Source organism: Chiloscyllium punctatum, unplaced genomic scaffold (assembly GCF_047496795.1).
Source record: "Chiloscyllium punctatum isolate Juve2018m unplaced genomic scaffold, sChiPun1.3 scaffold_307, whole genome shotgun sequence".
Lineage (NCBI taxonomy): Eukaryota > Metazoa > Chordata > Chondrichthyes > Orectolobiformes > Hemiscylliidae > Chiloscyllium > Chiloscyllium punctatum.
In genome coordinates this window covers 102316-119563 of record NW_027310041.1, presented here as the reverse complement: position 1 = coordinate 119563, position 17248 = coordinate 102316, and the positions used below count along the sequence as shown (strand labels likewise).

Here is a 17248-nt window from a genome sequence, read left to right as displayed (position 1 = left end):
AAACCTGCTTTCGAGTTTGCTTGAATAAATTTTCTCTCGTAGTGCAATGCAATGCAATTCCATTTTCCATTTACTAACAGTGCAAAGCATTGTAAAGATTTTCTCCAACCTGGTTCTGATCATATGCCATTCTGTTTGAGAGTGTAGTTACCCCCTTCTGATCCATCCATGAAAAGCAGTACCGCATTCGCATTCCTTGCGCAGGCGGCCCGGTTCAAAGACAGGGAAGAAGCTGATGCGCTGGTGTCACAGTGCACCACGGATTCCTCAACTAGTCTGTCTGTCAAATGTACCCCAAAGTCGTCTGTGAAAGACCTCATTTGGAAGGTGTCTGTCGTTATTCAACTTGCGAGAATTGGCACCAGAGGTTCTGAATCATATTTTGGAGCAGTTCACACGTTAGTGGCTCATTCAATCAGCAACAGCAATGAAAGAAATTACACTCTCAGAAGGACCGTTGGACTTTCACCACAGCTGCAACTTCCTCACTTCCCCACTCGCCCTCGCCGTTTACATTTTCCTGCTCGTCAGTGATTTAAAGAAACTCAAATGGATGCGATGTCATTCTGCAGCCTCTCTGGAGATTCCTCCGTTTCAGTTCCAACGTGGCTTATATCTCGGGCTGCACCTTAATACTAGCGATGCCACGAAAGCATCCCTGTTACCTCAGTGCGATAACAGGCCATTTGTTTGAATAAAATGACCCTCCAAAGAGTAACCCACCCAAACACTTTTTCCAATCATATTTCTTCATATTTACTGCTGACTAATACACATATCCCTGAACACAATGTGCATTTTAGCATGGCCAGCTCACCTAACCTGCACATGTTTGGATTGTGGGAGGACACCACAGCAAAGTCACATAGACTTGGGGAGAACGTGCAAAGTCCCCACAGTCCCCCGAGGAGAGAATCAAACCAATGTCCCTGGCGCTGTGAGCCAGTATTGCTAACCACTGAGGTACCATGTAATCTTTTGCAATAAGTAAAATCAGTGAAAGATACGTCAAAAACAAGTTTCAAATGAACACTCTCCGGCATTGTCAAAGAATGTCAATCTTGCATTCAATACGAATAGGTGTAATGAAAATAAAAAATACAAAATCCCGCCAATTCATGAATAAACAATAATTAAAAGTTTAATTTGATCAAAGTTCATAACAATGTTTCGACGAATTGCAATTTTTAATGACAAATGTAGGTAATTAGCTGACTAATGAATAATTGGAAGTGGCATATATTTACTTAATGCCGAAGAAAGCGACTTGTTTTCCCTCTTGTTACACAGCAGAATAACAATGTGTGTGTGTGTGTGTGTGTATGTGTGTGTCTGTGTTCGAAATGTTTGAATCAAGCTGTTTCTAACAAAATAACTGATGACTTACGAGCACTTAGTCTTGTCACCTTTAAAACCACAACATTTGTCAAATATTTTCCAGGAAATTACAACCAGAATAACTAGTTAACTTCTTTTCATAGGAACCCAAAGAGAATAAGTAGCGGACACTGTGAATTAGTTGAGTCATTGCAAGAATTCAACTGAAGACAACATCCCTTCTTTCCAAAATGTTCAAAATTTAAAAAATGAAAATTTATTGCCATTGTTGAATGAAAGAATAGAGATGTTAATTCTTTTTCATTTGATTTTGTTGCATGAAACATCCGTAAGCTGTGTTATGATTACAAACACAATAAATGTGAGCATTGAAGTCAAATATAATCAATTGAATTCAACTATGTTTCAACAGATAAAATAAAAATTGATATTTACAATGATTGAGAGATTGTGCACTGCAATACATTTGCAGTGGTTCATATACTGTGCCGTAAATCCACATTTGCGCGACCTACTAGATTGAATAATTATTATTTTTATTCTAAATCAGCAACAATTGAATTATCAAAGTCTGTCAATGCATTAAAGAATAATGAATAATCTCTTTTTGCAAGTGATTGAGCAATGTCTGGAAATGAACTGGTATTAATTCAGTTAAAAGTAATTACATTTTCCTGAATTTTAAGACTGAGATGACCGTGATCATTCAAATGAGCTAACATCAGATACTTGCAATGACGTTGGATGGGGTAGGTGACCTGAAAAATAAAGGCATTTTCATACTGTACTATTAGTACTCAGAAATAATGGATTAAATCTAAATGTGAATCTCATTGTATGTGTTCAAAAGACTTATTTAAAAATAATTGTGCCATTATTGTAATGGCACTGACTTGATAATGAATGCTGTATTTTGAAGAATTAAAATGAATCAATATTTCAAAAGCATTTTGCTGTGATGTTGATTGGATATTTATTAAGATCAGTAAATTGAGGCATAAAACATTGTACCTAGCTTTATGGATTGAAGAAAAATGAGCCATTCAGTGATTATTGAGCAAAATTCTTCTTTTTTTTAAGTAAAAAATGTACGTAATACAAGAATTGTGAATTTCCATTAGACGGATTCCTTGTAGAGATATGTTACATCAATTAAATGATCAATATTATGATCAATGTTGAAAGATTTGTGTCAGAATTAGGAAGAGAATTCGTAAGTCATGAAAGTGAGCTTGAAACTGAACAATGTAGTCAATGACATGTAGCGTATATGTGATTTTAATAATATTGTCATTTTTGTACAATGATGAATAATGTTGGAATAGAAATGCCAAAAAAATCAACATGGTCAAAGCAGTTCTTTTCTCACAATGAAATGAAAACAATAATCATTTTGTAGCACTCATTATTTGAAATAGCAGGTTTTTAAATGTGACATATACAGTGAAGGCTAACCCTTTTGCAAAAATGTGGGAAGTTCACAAATTTAAAATGCAGTATTTGTTCAATTTGTAATAAAAATGGTTATAATTTGAATTGTCTCTTGTACACACACAACAAAAAAGGAGCTTAAAGATTGTTAGATTGACAAAGATTTGCTTTACAACATTATTGTAGTATAGTCAATATCTGTGATAAAGTAGAATTATTGGTTTAAACAATATAAATCAACATTAACGACTGAGCTGAAATATAGCACCTCAATTGCATTAACTGCATAGAATAGTAAATAAATGTTTATTGTTGTCATTTGTCCTAGGAACAATAAGATACTTACTCAGGTTATTCCACTGAATAGTAATCAGCTGATGATGAATATCTTTGTGTCGCTTTATGTGCACTGTTTTGTGTGAACATTGATTTCAATAAATTTAGATATTTACATGAATTAGGAACAGACTGATAACTGGGTGTGAAAGATCTTATTTAAGATTAGACAATTTTTCGGAATTCAGGAGGTTTGCTGAACAAAACACTGTTAAGTCATCATGCAATAAACTGGATTAGAGAGAAATATGCAAATTCAATTTTCAAATGAATGCACTCGGATATTTTCAGAACATTTCAATCGTACATTCAATATAAATAGATGAATGGAAAACTAAAAACAAATTTCAGACAACTCATAAACAGATCAATAACTAAAAATTGATATATAGTAGGAAGTGGCATTTGTTTATTTAACTGAAGAATAACTTAATTTTTTCCTAATATTTATACCTTTGAAGCATCAAGTTCTATCTTTACTTTGCATATTTCATCTTTGTGAATGCAACATTATCAAATATTTTGCAAAGAATATTATTGAGTGTAATTAGATACATTCTGTTATTAGCGGACTGAAGAATATATATAGCAGATACTGTGATTATTGGAATGAACAACAAATGAAAACATATCTCATGTTGAATTGAAAGGCAATTCATTCGATTCTTAGATATTTTCTTCTCAACATTCAGAGCTGCTCTGGCACAGCTCTGTGCAAGGTGGGAATTGAAATTGGTCTGGTAACAGAGACACGACCAGACAACTCTGGTCTGGTAACAGATACACGACCAGAGTTGCACTAGATTCCTTCATAACATTCCCAACCAGGCTGGGCAGGGCTGAAAACTAATCAGATGTTTATTGCGATAATTGGATTGGAATTAAATGGTTGGATACTGTGTACAATCTTCTGAAAATTCAGTAGTAATTTACAATAATGATGGGAGTTAACAAATGTCTTAATTTAACATGATTTTTATGATCACTTGTGGAACGACAACTTGACAGAATTGTGTGATTACTGTGCATTATAAATAAAAATGAATATAATTATTCTATATGTTCATAAGTTCCACATTTTCAGAAATGCAAATTACAATGCTTTTGATCTACACGTAAATTGGAACAAAATGATGAATTGGTCAATCAATGTGCCTATTCAGCTGAAGACAACTTTCATTCTTTCTAAAATACACGATTTCTAAGTCACCATTTCCTGTGGTTGTTTAATGAAAGAAGAGAGATGCCAACCCTTTTTTGTGTGCTTCAAAAAATTCATGGGGAATTCAATGATTTTGCACGTGAAAAATATTCAATTGTTATTGTGATTAAAAACACAATAAATGTTAACATTGAAGTGATTTCTAATCAAATCAATTCAAAAGTGTTTCCAAGTTTAAAATGAAAAGCAATATTTAGAATGATTGAGTGATTGTGCATTGCAATGTCCTTGCATTAGTTATTATATGAAAACATAGTTCCACATGTACACCCCTTACCGAATTGAACAATTATTACGTTTTGGCAACAAATCGATTTGAAATATTTTATTAATGAATTTAAGAATAATGAGGTATCTCCTCTTACTATTCCACTGAGTAATGTTCAGAAATGAAGAGAAATATTGCAGTGTAAATTAACTGGTGTTCTCTGAATTTCAATGGCTGAGAAGACTGTGATCTTTCAAATGAGCAAAAGTCAGATACTTACAAATGATGTTGCAATGGCAATTATTGGTCTTTTGTGGGCGTATTGGCCTTATCAAACAAGTTTTAATGTTGTAGCACTCACACTAAGAAATATGGAAGGTATTAAAAGCACATTGTACTTGTTATAAAGCCTAAGTTAAAGTATTGCGTAATTATTGTAATTGATAATTGTTTCTAAAATCCTGATAGATAAATTGACTTAATATTTTGAATGCACTTTGCTCTGATGTCGATTGTCTATTCATTAAGATAAATAAACTGAAAATTAAAATATAAAACGTGGCTTTAATAATTAAAAAATCTCAGCAACAATTGAACATCGTTCAACTTTTTTTTGGTCGGTTCATGTCTATTTTATTAATGTAACTTTTATCATGATAAATGTTTAGATAAATGTCAGAACGAGGAAGAAAATAATGAGGATGGGAAAGTGGGTATTATTATGCACTAAACATCGAGTCAATGACATTTGGTACAGGGAGTCATTTTGTAGCAAAAAAAACTAATAATTGTGTGATTATTGTTCATTGACAACTAATATTGGAAGAAAATAAAACTACCTCAAAATGAAATTAAAATAAATATCATTTTGGAGGTCACATGATTTGAAAAATGGAAATTGTCACTTAATGTGACATTTGAGCTGAAGAATCGTTCTTCCCCCCACCACCCCCATGTGTAGTCCTGTCAATAATTTAAAATTTAGTATAAGTTGAACTAAATAACAAATGGATGTTCCTCCATTGTTTTCTTGAAAACAAAAATTTAAAAAATTAACATGAAAATGATATCGCTCTGCAAGGAATAATTTCACAGATAATAAGTGTTTGTATTGAATTTAAATGTCACCATAGCTGTAGGAGTGATTTCCCCTGACAGGGAATGAAGACTGAGGAGATAGGCCGAACTCAGGCAAGTGGAAGATGTTTACTCATGCTGCAATCAGTTAATGCAGGGATCATCCCCCCGAGGCCAATCTAGGAAGGGAGGTCCATGACACACTAATGTGTACAGTAAAAAGCAGTATTTTTACACACCTTCTGTATTACAATGTCCACATGCAATGTGGTTACAGTCGTTCCATCATGATACAGACACCCAATCCTGTAGAACACCTAATCTTGGATGAACATCAATATGGATAGCCCGAATTTCCTATTGGTTCATGGTGTTTTACAGGTGCTATAATCTCCAGGCCTTGGGATCTCTGTGCATTTTATTTCCTCACATTACAAAATTAATTTCTGCAGTCCTTTGGGCCTCTCACTATGCCTTATTTACAATTCTCAAGAATATGTAATTAGAAAAGTCTTAAATGTTCTGAGCAATTTTAAAATAGTAACTATTTCTGACAATCAAACCCTGCCTGTTTCCCTGACAGCCGCTGTGGAAGTTAGCTGGGCTCTATCCTGCAGTTGGTGTTTATTCATTCACTGGGACAATTATTCTTTCATTAATGAAAGTCAGGGTTGGTCATTTTTCTGTATGCCTGCATTCTCTTATCACTATCTGGAATATGACTGTCTGGAATGGCATACTTATGGAATTGGAGTAGGATTGTGCAAAATGTTCTTTTTTGAACTTAAGACTGAAACACACTGTTGGTCTTATTTATCTCCCCTCCACCATTTTGTGTTTTAATTCCAAGGCAGGCTGCTCAGGGCTTCCCTACAGCAGCAAATCAATAAGGATTTCAGCATTAAAATAAAAATCAACATTCTCTACCATTAGGAAACTGTACCATGCAATATGCTTATGTCACTGAGACTTAATTCCACACTTAAAGCCGACTATACTGATTTGATCAATGATTACATATTAGATATAAGTAACAATTAGTGTTAAAACTAGTCACTGTAAACTTAAAATGATTAGAAATGTCATATTACAATCCGCAACATGTAGAATTGGAGTCGAAAACAATCAGATGTATCTTCATTTGTAAGGCTGAATATGAATCCAATGATTTCTGTGAACATTCAAGTGAGAAGATATCAGATATTTCCTGTCAGTGTTGGATGAGGGATCATTGCTTGGTTTGTGGTTGTGTTGACCTGGAATAAAAGATAATTTTTTCTTAGTAAAATTGGCACTATGAAATAATGATTTAAATTGAAATGTGAATCTCACGATATTTGTTACAAAACCTAAATTAAATTACTGTGTGATTGTTGGACTAACAATGAATTGGTAATCTATTTTAGAACACTGACACATTAAGTGATTCAATATTTCCAAACGGGTTTGCTGTGATATGGTAGTAAGCACATATGCTCTTACTTAAAAATTAAAATCATGGAAATGAAAGAAAGATAAATACACATACCATGCGCTTATTGTAAATTCATGCAAAATACAACTGTGGAATATGTTTAAAGCAGTTTTTCCTGAAATGAAAAGATAACTAGAATGATTAGCAGCAGGATGTAATCGCAATAAAAAATCATTCAATGTGACTATTCAGCTGCAGGCAGCTCCCCTTCCTTACACATATGTATAACTTCCAACAATTCAAAATTTACTCTGATAAAGAAAAGAACATACGCATGTAAATTCTTTTTTCTTGTTGACAAAAAAGTCACAAATTTGAATTTTTTTAGCTTTAAAAAATTTAACTATTACTGTGATCAGAAATACAATAAAACTTCATGTTGAAGAAAAATCAAATCAAATCAAAATACACATCGATATTCACAATAATTGGGAGAGTGAACACAACAATATCTTTCCATCAGTTAATGTACTGAGCCATAATTCCACTGTTATATCCCTTACTGGATTGATCAATTATTAGATATTAATAACTAAATTATTAATATGCTATCATTGAACTGAATATTAATGAGAAATCTCATTAATGTTTGAACGAGCAATGTGTCAACATAAACAGTAATTATTAGTGAAATGTCTAAGATATCTCTTTATAAATGAGGCTGAGATTACTTTGATTGTTGAAACGAGTAGCATTCAGATATTTATAATGAGCATTGGCTGCAAATCAATGCTTTTTGGTGTAGACCTGAAAGATTTTGTTATTGTAGTATAGGCAGTAAGAAATTATGATGTGCATCGCACCTTACTGAATATTTTCAAGTTTTCTAACAGGTTTCTGGTCCAATCTTCAGTTTAACAAGGGTAATTTTGGGTCAGAACATCAATAACTGCAAACAATTTAAACACATCTCCATCAAAGTTGCTAATCTGATAATTCAGAACAAATATAAAAAAATTACCTCTGTAAATTTAATTGACTATATTTTTAGATTATAGTCAAGTTCGTTATCTACTTATTTCCTTCCTATTTCTGACACCAGTGGCTAAATATTGATTAGATTAAATGTCATATGAGATAGACATTAGCTTTCTCTCAAGGATCTGTACAGCACAGGAATGGGCCATTTGGCCCATAATGTTGTGCTGAACATAATGCAAAAGAAACTCATCCCTTCTGCCTACCCTTGGTTCATATCCTTCCAAATTATCGAAATGAACATTAAAGAGCCTTAATGTATCTGCTTCCACCACCAACCCTGAAAGTCCATTCCAGACAGCAATCACTCCCTGTGTACAAAACAAATTGCCCTTTACATGCCCCTTGAACTTTCCCTCCTAACCTTAAACACATGTCACGTAGTTTTTGACGCTTCAACTCTGGGAAAAACTTTCTGACCGTCAACCCTATCTACGTATCTAATGATTGTACAGACTTCCATCAAGTCTTCCCCCAGTCTCCGCCACTTCACAAAAAAGCAATCTGAATTTTTCTCGCTTCTCCAAATCCAGGCAGCATCCTGGTAAATGCCCTCTGTACCCTCTCCAAAGCATCCATACCCTTCCTGGAACATGGCGAACAAAAGTGAATACAATACTTTAAGTATGCCTTAACCAAAGTGTTAAAATGTTACAACATGACTTCCTGACTCTTGTAACCAGTTCCCTGACCAATAAAAGCAAGCATGCCATTTGCCTTCCTAACCACCTAATTACTTGCATGGTCACTTTCAGGGAGCTATGGTCTTGAACGTCAAGATCCCTTTGAATAATAAAGCTGTTAGGGTCCTGCCATTAACTATCTACTTTTTTTTAACATTTGAGCTTCCAAAGTGAAACACCTCACACTTGTATGGATTAAACTTCACCTTTAATTACTCTGCCCATATCTGCAATTTCTCTTTTTCCTGCTGCATTATTTGACAACACTCTACACTGTCCCCAACTGCACTGAACGTGATATCATCTGCAAACTTATTAACTCACCCAATTAGATTTTAATCCATGTCACTTCTATATAATTGCATCGCAAACAGAAGGGTTCCAGTACAGATCCCTGTGGATAAAAGACAGAAAATGAGGTAAATGCAGAATTCTTGAAGAAATGAGGTTTTTTCAATGACAGAATAATTCTGATGAATAATCTTCTAAAGTGAGATTTTTTAAAAAATTAACCCAATATTTTAATTCATTATCCAGTACAAACTGCTTTGAAAATATTGTATCATCTTAAGTGTTGCATTCTCACATTAAATATTATTTAATTGTCATTTCAATTATCACACCATCATGAGATTTACATTTTCGATCAATCCATTATTTATTAAGGCCAGTATCATAATGAAACATTGACATTCTTTTCAGGTCAACACACCTGCAATCAACCAAAGTTCTCTCACCCAACACTCATTTTAACTCTCTCATTCTCTTTTATTTGAATTCTCGTATTAATGGAAGGATCATTAATCAGTCTTATCAATTAAGAAATTGCTAACTATTTTTCACATAAATATTTAATTTTTTTCCAACATATTGCACAATTACATTGCAATAGGGGTTTTCTCATCATTCTTAAATTTGTTATCAGCCATTTTAAAACTAATTATTACCAAAATCTAACCGGTAATCATTGTTGAAATCCAATATCTCCAGCTGTATATGTGGAACTATGTCTCAGTACATCAACTGATACAAACAATATTGCACTCTACAATCTCTTAATCTTAGCAAAAATAATTTTAAGTGTGGAATCTTAGCTGGATTGAATTGGTTGTAAGAAAAAGTGCAGTCTGAAGAAAGGTCACTGGGCCCAACTCTCTCCACAGATGCTGCCAGACCTGCTGAGTTATTTTCCAGCAATTACTGAGTTTGTTTGTGATTTCCAGCATCCACAGTTTTGTTTACAATCTTGTATTGATTGTATTTCACTTCAATTCTAACATTGTTACAGTTCTGATTATTACAATAAGAGCTAAGTATTTTTCATGTTAAGCATTATTTAAATTACACGTGTTCCTTGTGTAAATAAACCAGAATTAACAAATGTTTGTTCTATGCTTTTACAATAAATCTTGAATTCTTAGAAATCACATTTTTTTGAAAATGAGGGAAGTTGTCTTTCGCTGAGTAGTCACATTGAATGACTAATGCTTTATTTCCAATTCATGTGCATTAAAAAGCAGGTTAATTTTAACTTATGCACATGAATAACTGCTTCAAACAAATTGACTTACTTGATTATCATGAGATTTATGTTTATTTAAGACCATTGTTGCTTCGTTCCATCATTATTAGAAATTACTAATTCTTTTTATCCATTACACAATGGAACTGTCTAATACAATCCTAGTCCAATTATAACAATAAATATCTGAGCAGTTTTCCCTGTGAATAAACACAGTAAGTATGTGATTATAGTCCTGCCCTTCCTGCATGGGAATATTATGGTAATGTGTGTACTAGTAGACCAGGAGCCATGGGTTCAATTCCCACCTTCAACAGAGATGTGTCAAAACACCTCAGAGTTGATTAGAAAATATCTAAGTGTCGACTGAATTGCTTTTCAACCAACGTTGTCTCAACTTGTAACTGTTGTTCATTATAATGATCACAACATCTTGAATGTATTTGCTTCACATCACTGATTAAAGTATGAATTGGGCTTGGACTGCTTTAGTACCTGAGAAGTAAATTATTTATTAACACTAAATAGTCACGAGATTATGCAAATTCCTTTTTCTATCAAATGTCATGGACTGTATCTTGTGGTCACTCTCATATTCACTTTCATTATCTTTTTATTTTCTTCTTAATTCAGACACAAATGTTTGAACACCGATAAAGTATGAATAAAGTATTATGCTGCTTCTAAATACCTCTCAACTTTTAATAACTTTGCAGTCTTAAAGATTCTACGGTGTAAATAATTTTTAAGGTGAGGAGGAAAGATTTAAAAGGGGTCTGAGGGGCAACTTTTCCACACTGTTTTTCACATATTGGGATGAGCTGTGAGAGGAAGGGCAGTGGCTGGTACAATTACAACATCTAAAAGACTTTTGGACAGTTTATTGGATAGAAAACGTCCAAAGGGGTATGGGAGAAACACAGGGAAATGGGACTAGTTTAGTTTAGGAAACTTGGCCGGAATGCCAAGTTAGGCTGAATGGCCTGTTTCCGTGCTGTATCAGTCTAGCATTCTACAATTCAAACTTCACTGTGATTGGTCAAGGAAAGAACAAACGGGTGTTAATTCTATTTTGTATCCATAAAAAAGTGAGATGAATTTTAAATAATTTTGTCACATGAAATAGTTTGCTCTTATTGTGATTAGAAATACAATGAATGTGAGCATTGAAGTGAAATATAATTTAATCAATTCAACTGTGTTTCCATGGTTAAAATAAAAATTGATATTCACAATCATTGTGAGTTTGTACATTGCAATATCTTCACATTACTTCATGTACTGAGCCATTATTACACATTTATACCCCCTACTGAACTGAACAATAATTAGATAGAGCAACACTTAGATTTTCGAAAATCTATCAGTACACTTGTAAGAAGGAGAAATTTAATTTTGCTACATGACTGTGCAATGTGCAGACATGAACAGGAATTATTGCAGTGAAAAGTCGTTCCAGTTTTCTGAATTCATAAGGCTGAGATTACTGTGATTATTCAAAACAGCAAAAGTCAGTTTACAAAGCGTTTTGCATGCAAAATGATTGGTTCCATTGTGGGATAGTTAACCTGAAAACAATCGCATTGTTTCAATGGATTAAATTAAAATATGGATTAAAATAATATATGGATCTGACGAAACACATTAGAAAGACAAACAAATTATTCTGCAATTATTATAAGGATAGTGAATTCCTAATAAATGTTGTATTCTGAACAAATAAATTGACTCAATATTTTAAAATCACTTTGCTCTGATGTTGATTAGACGTACATTAAGATCGGTAAACTGAAGACTGAAATATAATACTTAGATTGATGGATTGAGGACAATAAATGAGCCATTCAATAGTTATTGAAGAGAATTATTTTTTGTCAAAATGCAGACAATACAGAAGTAATGTATTTCATTCAATTAGTTTACTTGTCGAAACATGCTATGTGATTTTAATTTATGTAATTTTATACTGATCGATGTTCAAACATTTGTGTCTGAATTAAGAAGAAAATAAAAAGATAATGAAAGTGAATAGGAGAGTGACCATAAGATACAGTCAGTGACATTTGATAGAAAAAGGAATTTGCATAACCTCGTGACTATTTAGTGTTAATAAATAATTTACTTCTCAGGTACTGAAGCAGTCCAAGTCCAAGTACAACAAGATCTGGACAATATCCAGGCTTGGGCTTACAGGAGGCAAGTAACATACATGCCACACAAATGCAGGCTATCACATATAAGACATAACCTAACCACCATCCCTTGACATTCGATGGTGTTACCATGACTGAACACCCACTATCAACATTATCCTGTGAATAATCATTGATCAGGAACGGAATTGGTCTCACCACATAAACACAGTGGCTACAAGAGTAATTCAACTCCTGGCTCCTGAAATCCTGTCCAAACGCTACTAGGCACAAGTCAGGAGTGTGATGGAATACTCCCACTTGCCTGGATGAGTGCAGCCCTAACAACACTCAAGAAACTTGATACCATCGGAATAAAGCAGCCCGCTTGATTGGCACTGCTGCTACTGAACATCAGTGGTGGTGAGGGTAGATGTTTGTGGATGTCCTAGCTACAATCTCTGCCTCTTCTTATTAACAAAGATAAAAGAATCTTACATTACTCAACTTTCTCATCAAAACCGAGTACAGTATTCACCCAAGCCCTCTTTTATACCAACCAGCAGCATTTCCACCACCAATAGCAGCTTCTCTTAAAATATTTTGTCAGTAACTTGTAATTAACTGGTTACTACAATTACAACTGAAAATGTGTTGCTGGAAAAGCACAGGTCAGGCAGTATCAAAGGACCAGGTGAATTGACGTTTCGGGCATAAGCCCTTCTTCAGGAAGGTCCTGAAGAAGCAGTGAACCACATTTTGAAATGATCTTTCTGAACATAATATAGATCAGGTTAAAACTGAAGTCGGTGTCTTACACAACTTGCTGAAAGGACACAGACAGTAGAATCTGAGGTGATCATGAGGATGTGGAGGTGAATGTGGGAGACAAGCTGGGACTGTATTGGAGTCGTCACTGTGAGAGGGAACAAATGCTGGATGCAGGGTTTCAGCAGCTGATGGACTGACGCTCAGGTGAGCCATCGGAAACTGAGCAAGTGACCACCATCTAATAGGACAGAGAAACTGATCCATCAGCCTGAAACTGACTGACCACGTGGCTGACAGTGACTCCAACACAAGTGAATGGAAACATTGCTCAGAGCCTGTTTCTGTAACATTCAACACAAGCAGGAAATGGAAAGTGAATAATGAGCTGAAAACAAGGCCACTGCTCTGTTAGAGTCAAAATCATTCAATGTTCAGTTATTGGACATTATTGACTCTCAGAATATTCTAACCTGCAGAATCACAGTAAAAGGGGAAAGTAAACAACATTTTTGGCAAAGACAGAATGAGCCAACTGCTTGTATAAAAACAGCTCAGAACAAATGTGCTGAATCCTCCACAAACTGACAAACACAGGTACCATCAGTTTATAGATAGACAATGAAATTCTTCAGAAAAACCCTTCCCTGTTTATGGTGTGTGGTAGAAAACATTCTCAGTGAGAACTGCCACTTATTTCCTTTGAAAAGAATCTCTGTTTCCCCTCAGAAAAGCAGGTGTTCCCCAAACTTACAGACTGTCTTACAGACAAAGGAAACCTGATCAGGGACTCGCAGGTTAATTAAGCTATGAGTGACAGTCCATTGCACACAACAAGAGCTTAGACCACAACAGATTCTAGTGAAACCAACAATGCAATGAAAAAGGTGAATTAGTCTTAATAATCATGCAGCCTCTCTCAATCAAATAAACCCAGTCAACTTCTAAACATTTTAAAACTATTAATACCAATGTATACATATTTATTTACTTTCCTAATTTCCTCCAAAAAATATATATGACTATTCTCTTTAAAATATATTTTAAATGGTCAATTCATAATCACAATTCAGTTCCAATTATTCTTAGTGCAAAACAACTAGCAAACTAAAATAGTTTTCACGTCAATAATGACACTGGAAACTTTGTTATGTAGTTTACCCATATTTCCAAATATTGTTTCGGTTCATTATTCCAGTGAAGCTAAAATTCAAGTCTATTTATTTTCTCTGATATCCTTCCATTACTTTATTCCCTAATAACAATGCCCATGGTGTAATGGGTGACAAACATTAAATAAAATTGAATTTTCAATGCAAGAACTTGTACAAATAATCACATATTATTCAGTTCATTCATTATCGTTGATTATGAGGGTTATTTTCACTGTATGATCATGTTAAATTCACTTAAATAATCAGAGTAGAATTTTCACCTTTAAAGATATGTAAAGTGAATGTCAAATTATTAATATTTCAAGTAAAACCAAATTCACATTTTGCTCTGTGTTATTCCAGGAATGACAGGATGTGTTGAATTATTATGGGAAACAGGAACAAGTGAAGGTGGTGGCTCTCTGACGTGAGGCCTTAAAGCCAAAGGGCCAGGTGGTAGTTACAGTGGGGGAGGTACCGAGTGCCCCGCTGTCCTCAGAAGGCAGTGAGGATGGTGACACTGACTGGAACGGGTTAGATGACAAAGCATCCACGTATGGACAGAGGGACGACAATGGGTGGGATGACCCACCGCCCTATAAGGTCCAGAAGGCCGTGTCTGTGGCACCACTGGGCATCAAAGGTCAACTTGGACAGACAGTAGGGAGCAACAAAGGGAACTGACAGAAACCAAACATGAACCGTTCACCTGCTGAATAACAGATGTTGGTGTGTTAACACCCAGCCTGATAGAGAAATGGTAATAACGGGCCTTATTGGGACAATATGGATGAATTAGTTGAGGTACAGTCTCACCGATGATGGTGTTAGGCCAAAATCCTTGATGCCAAGATGCCCGGACGTGTACAGCAGAACCTGTCTCTGCAATGAGTGGGTGAGGGTTTGAGCCCCCCCCAGTGCACAGCCGATGAGTGCCTCCAGGCATTCACAGATATTACAGGGATACACTGGGGAGGGGACAGACTGAATGGGCTAAAATAACCTTGGTGTCTCAGGGAACCAAGGGTATTATCGAGGCTCATACAGAGAGGAAGCCTGAGGTGTGTAAGGACCACGGGGGATTACCAAACCCCAACCTGTGATGATGAAATAGGTTTGATGTATTTAACAGATGACATGGGACCCTATTTAACTGTAATTATAAACGTGGGACTGCCAGTGGGAGATCATTCTGATCACATTCTGAATTGGGCCATGAGAGCTGAGACAAACTCAGAAACACAGGGAGGGTAGTACAGTACAGGGAGGGTACTGCAGTACAGGGAGGGTAACCAGACCCACAATGTTACAAGGGAAGCAGGAAAGGGCACATAGACAAGGAACGTAGGCAGAGAGAGGGAGATAGATGTTCACATTGTGTGTGTGCCTGTGTTCACGTAGGCACATGAATATTCATTGACGCTGTGTTTGGGAACCAGCAGAACAAATATTAATAAAAGGAGCATCTATATCAGTTACCGAAACGGATTTGCCCCTCACCCCTCAATTACTAAAATGAGAGCAGTTGGAGAGGGAATCAAGGAAGCTGGATGAAATAAATCTGTCCCAATGCAGATCATCGATATGGCAAAATATATTCAGATATGGGAGTGTGAAACTGAGGAAGGGACCATTCTGGAAGTTGCCATTTTAGAACAGTTCAGAGCAACTATTGATGTAGAGGCACAAACTCTAATATGGGTACAATCTGGCCAGGCCCAGGACAGGAAGCAAAGGAGAGGCGACATCTCCAGAGTAGTTACCTTGCAGGGAGACTGGAACAGTCACAGAATCTGGGGAGTTATAGCTAGGACCCAAACAGCAGGGCGGGTAACTCAAACAGGAATGTGGGTTATTATCTGTAGATCCTGTAAAGATCGAGGGCCCTCTCACTCCCCACCCAAACTGGATCCCATTAAAGCTGGGGCTGAGAAGGCAATAATTGTGACAGTAACAGATTGAGAGAAGCAGGGAATAGTCAGACCAACAGTATCCCAGACTAACTCACAGAAGCCGGACAGCTCATCCCACCTCACTATTGATTAGACCTCCCTCAGTAAATCTGCCACTAAAGAGTATCCTACAGTAGTGAACCACACCACTTTATTTAATGGATTAAAATTGCAACAGGATACAGTCTCAGCCCTTGATATTGTGAATGGGTTACTGTGGACCTAGAACGGTCAGAATAAGCTAGTATTTACTGTCTGAGGAAAGCAGTAGACCTGGATCCAGTTACCTCAGGGACCTCATAATATTCCAGTATATCCCACCGATATATGGCTGATGGAGTGCATCGATTTAATCTTACAAACACCTCATTGCCTCAGTTGGTGAAGAAAGAACATATCCGGATATTACATAGAGTATTGGGTCAGGTCAGGCAGGCCGGGCTTAAAATTAACCCACAGAGCGTGGGAAGGTAGGGAGAGATGTACCTGGGACATCACATCAGGAAGATCAAATCAGGAACGGAGGGGGACAATCCCAGTGAAACGAAAGACCATGATTTCAAAACTATCCACCCGCACACTGTGAAGGGGATAAGGCAAACTTTAGGATTGTTTAATTATTGGAGGACTTTTTTGGAGAATTACCCAGAAATGGCAGAACCATCACGAGCCCTGACAGAAGCGCGGACATTAGCCAGGTGTCAGGCAGTCAGCATATACACAGAGAGACAGCATGCCTTTGGTATAGTTCATGACCAAGTGATAGCCTGGGCTCGGTGAGGGTAAATCACCCTGTCTGTGGGCACGTAGAGCATGAAGGACAGGTCAGAGAGTTAGTGGAAGCAGCTAACTTTCCCAGTGAAGCAGCAATAATGAGAATTAGAGCTCACAAGGTAGTCAAAACCCCACACCAATGGGGCAGTAAGTTTGTGGATAAGGCAGGTGAATAGACAATAGACAATAGGTGCAGGAG

The 17248-nt window shown here is 36.0% G+C and overlaps 1 long non-coding RNA gene across 9 annotated transcripts in view; it reads right to left on the bottom strand.

Annotated features, from left to right (window-relative positions):
* Positions 1-1115: 1115 nt before the first annotated feature.
* The window catches only part of LOC140472383 (uncharacterized), a 57199-nt gene continuing 41066 nt past the window's right edge, over positions 1116-17248 (bottom strand). For 8 of the 9 annotated variants that reach the window (XR_011957595.1, XR_011957594.1, XR_011957593.1 and 5 more), the window contains 2 exons: positions 9072-9141; positions 1116-6868 (listed from right to left, as the gene is read on the bottom strand). This is a non-coding gene — a long non-coding RNA (uncharacterized lncRNA). Of the gene's footprint in view, positions 6869-7140; positions 7202-9071; positions 9142-17248 lie in introns of all 9 variants that reach the window. The other variant, XR_011957601.1, reaches the window with a different exon arrangement.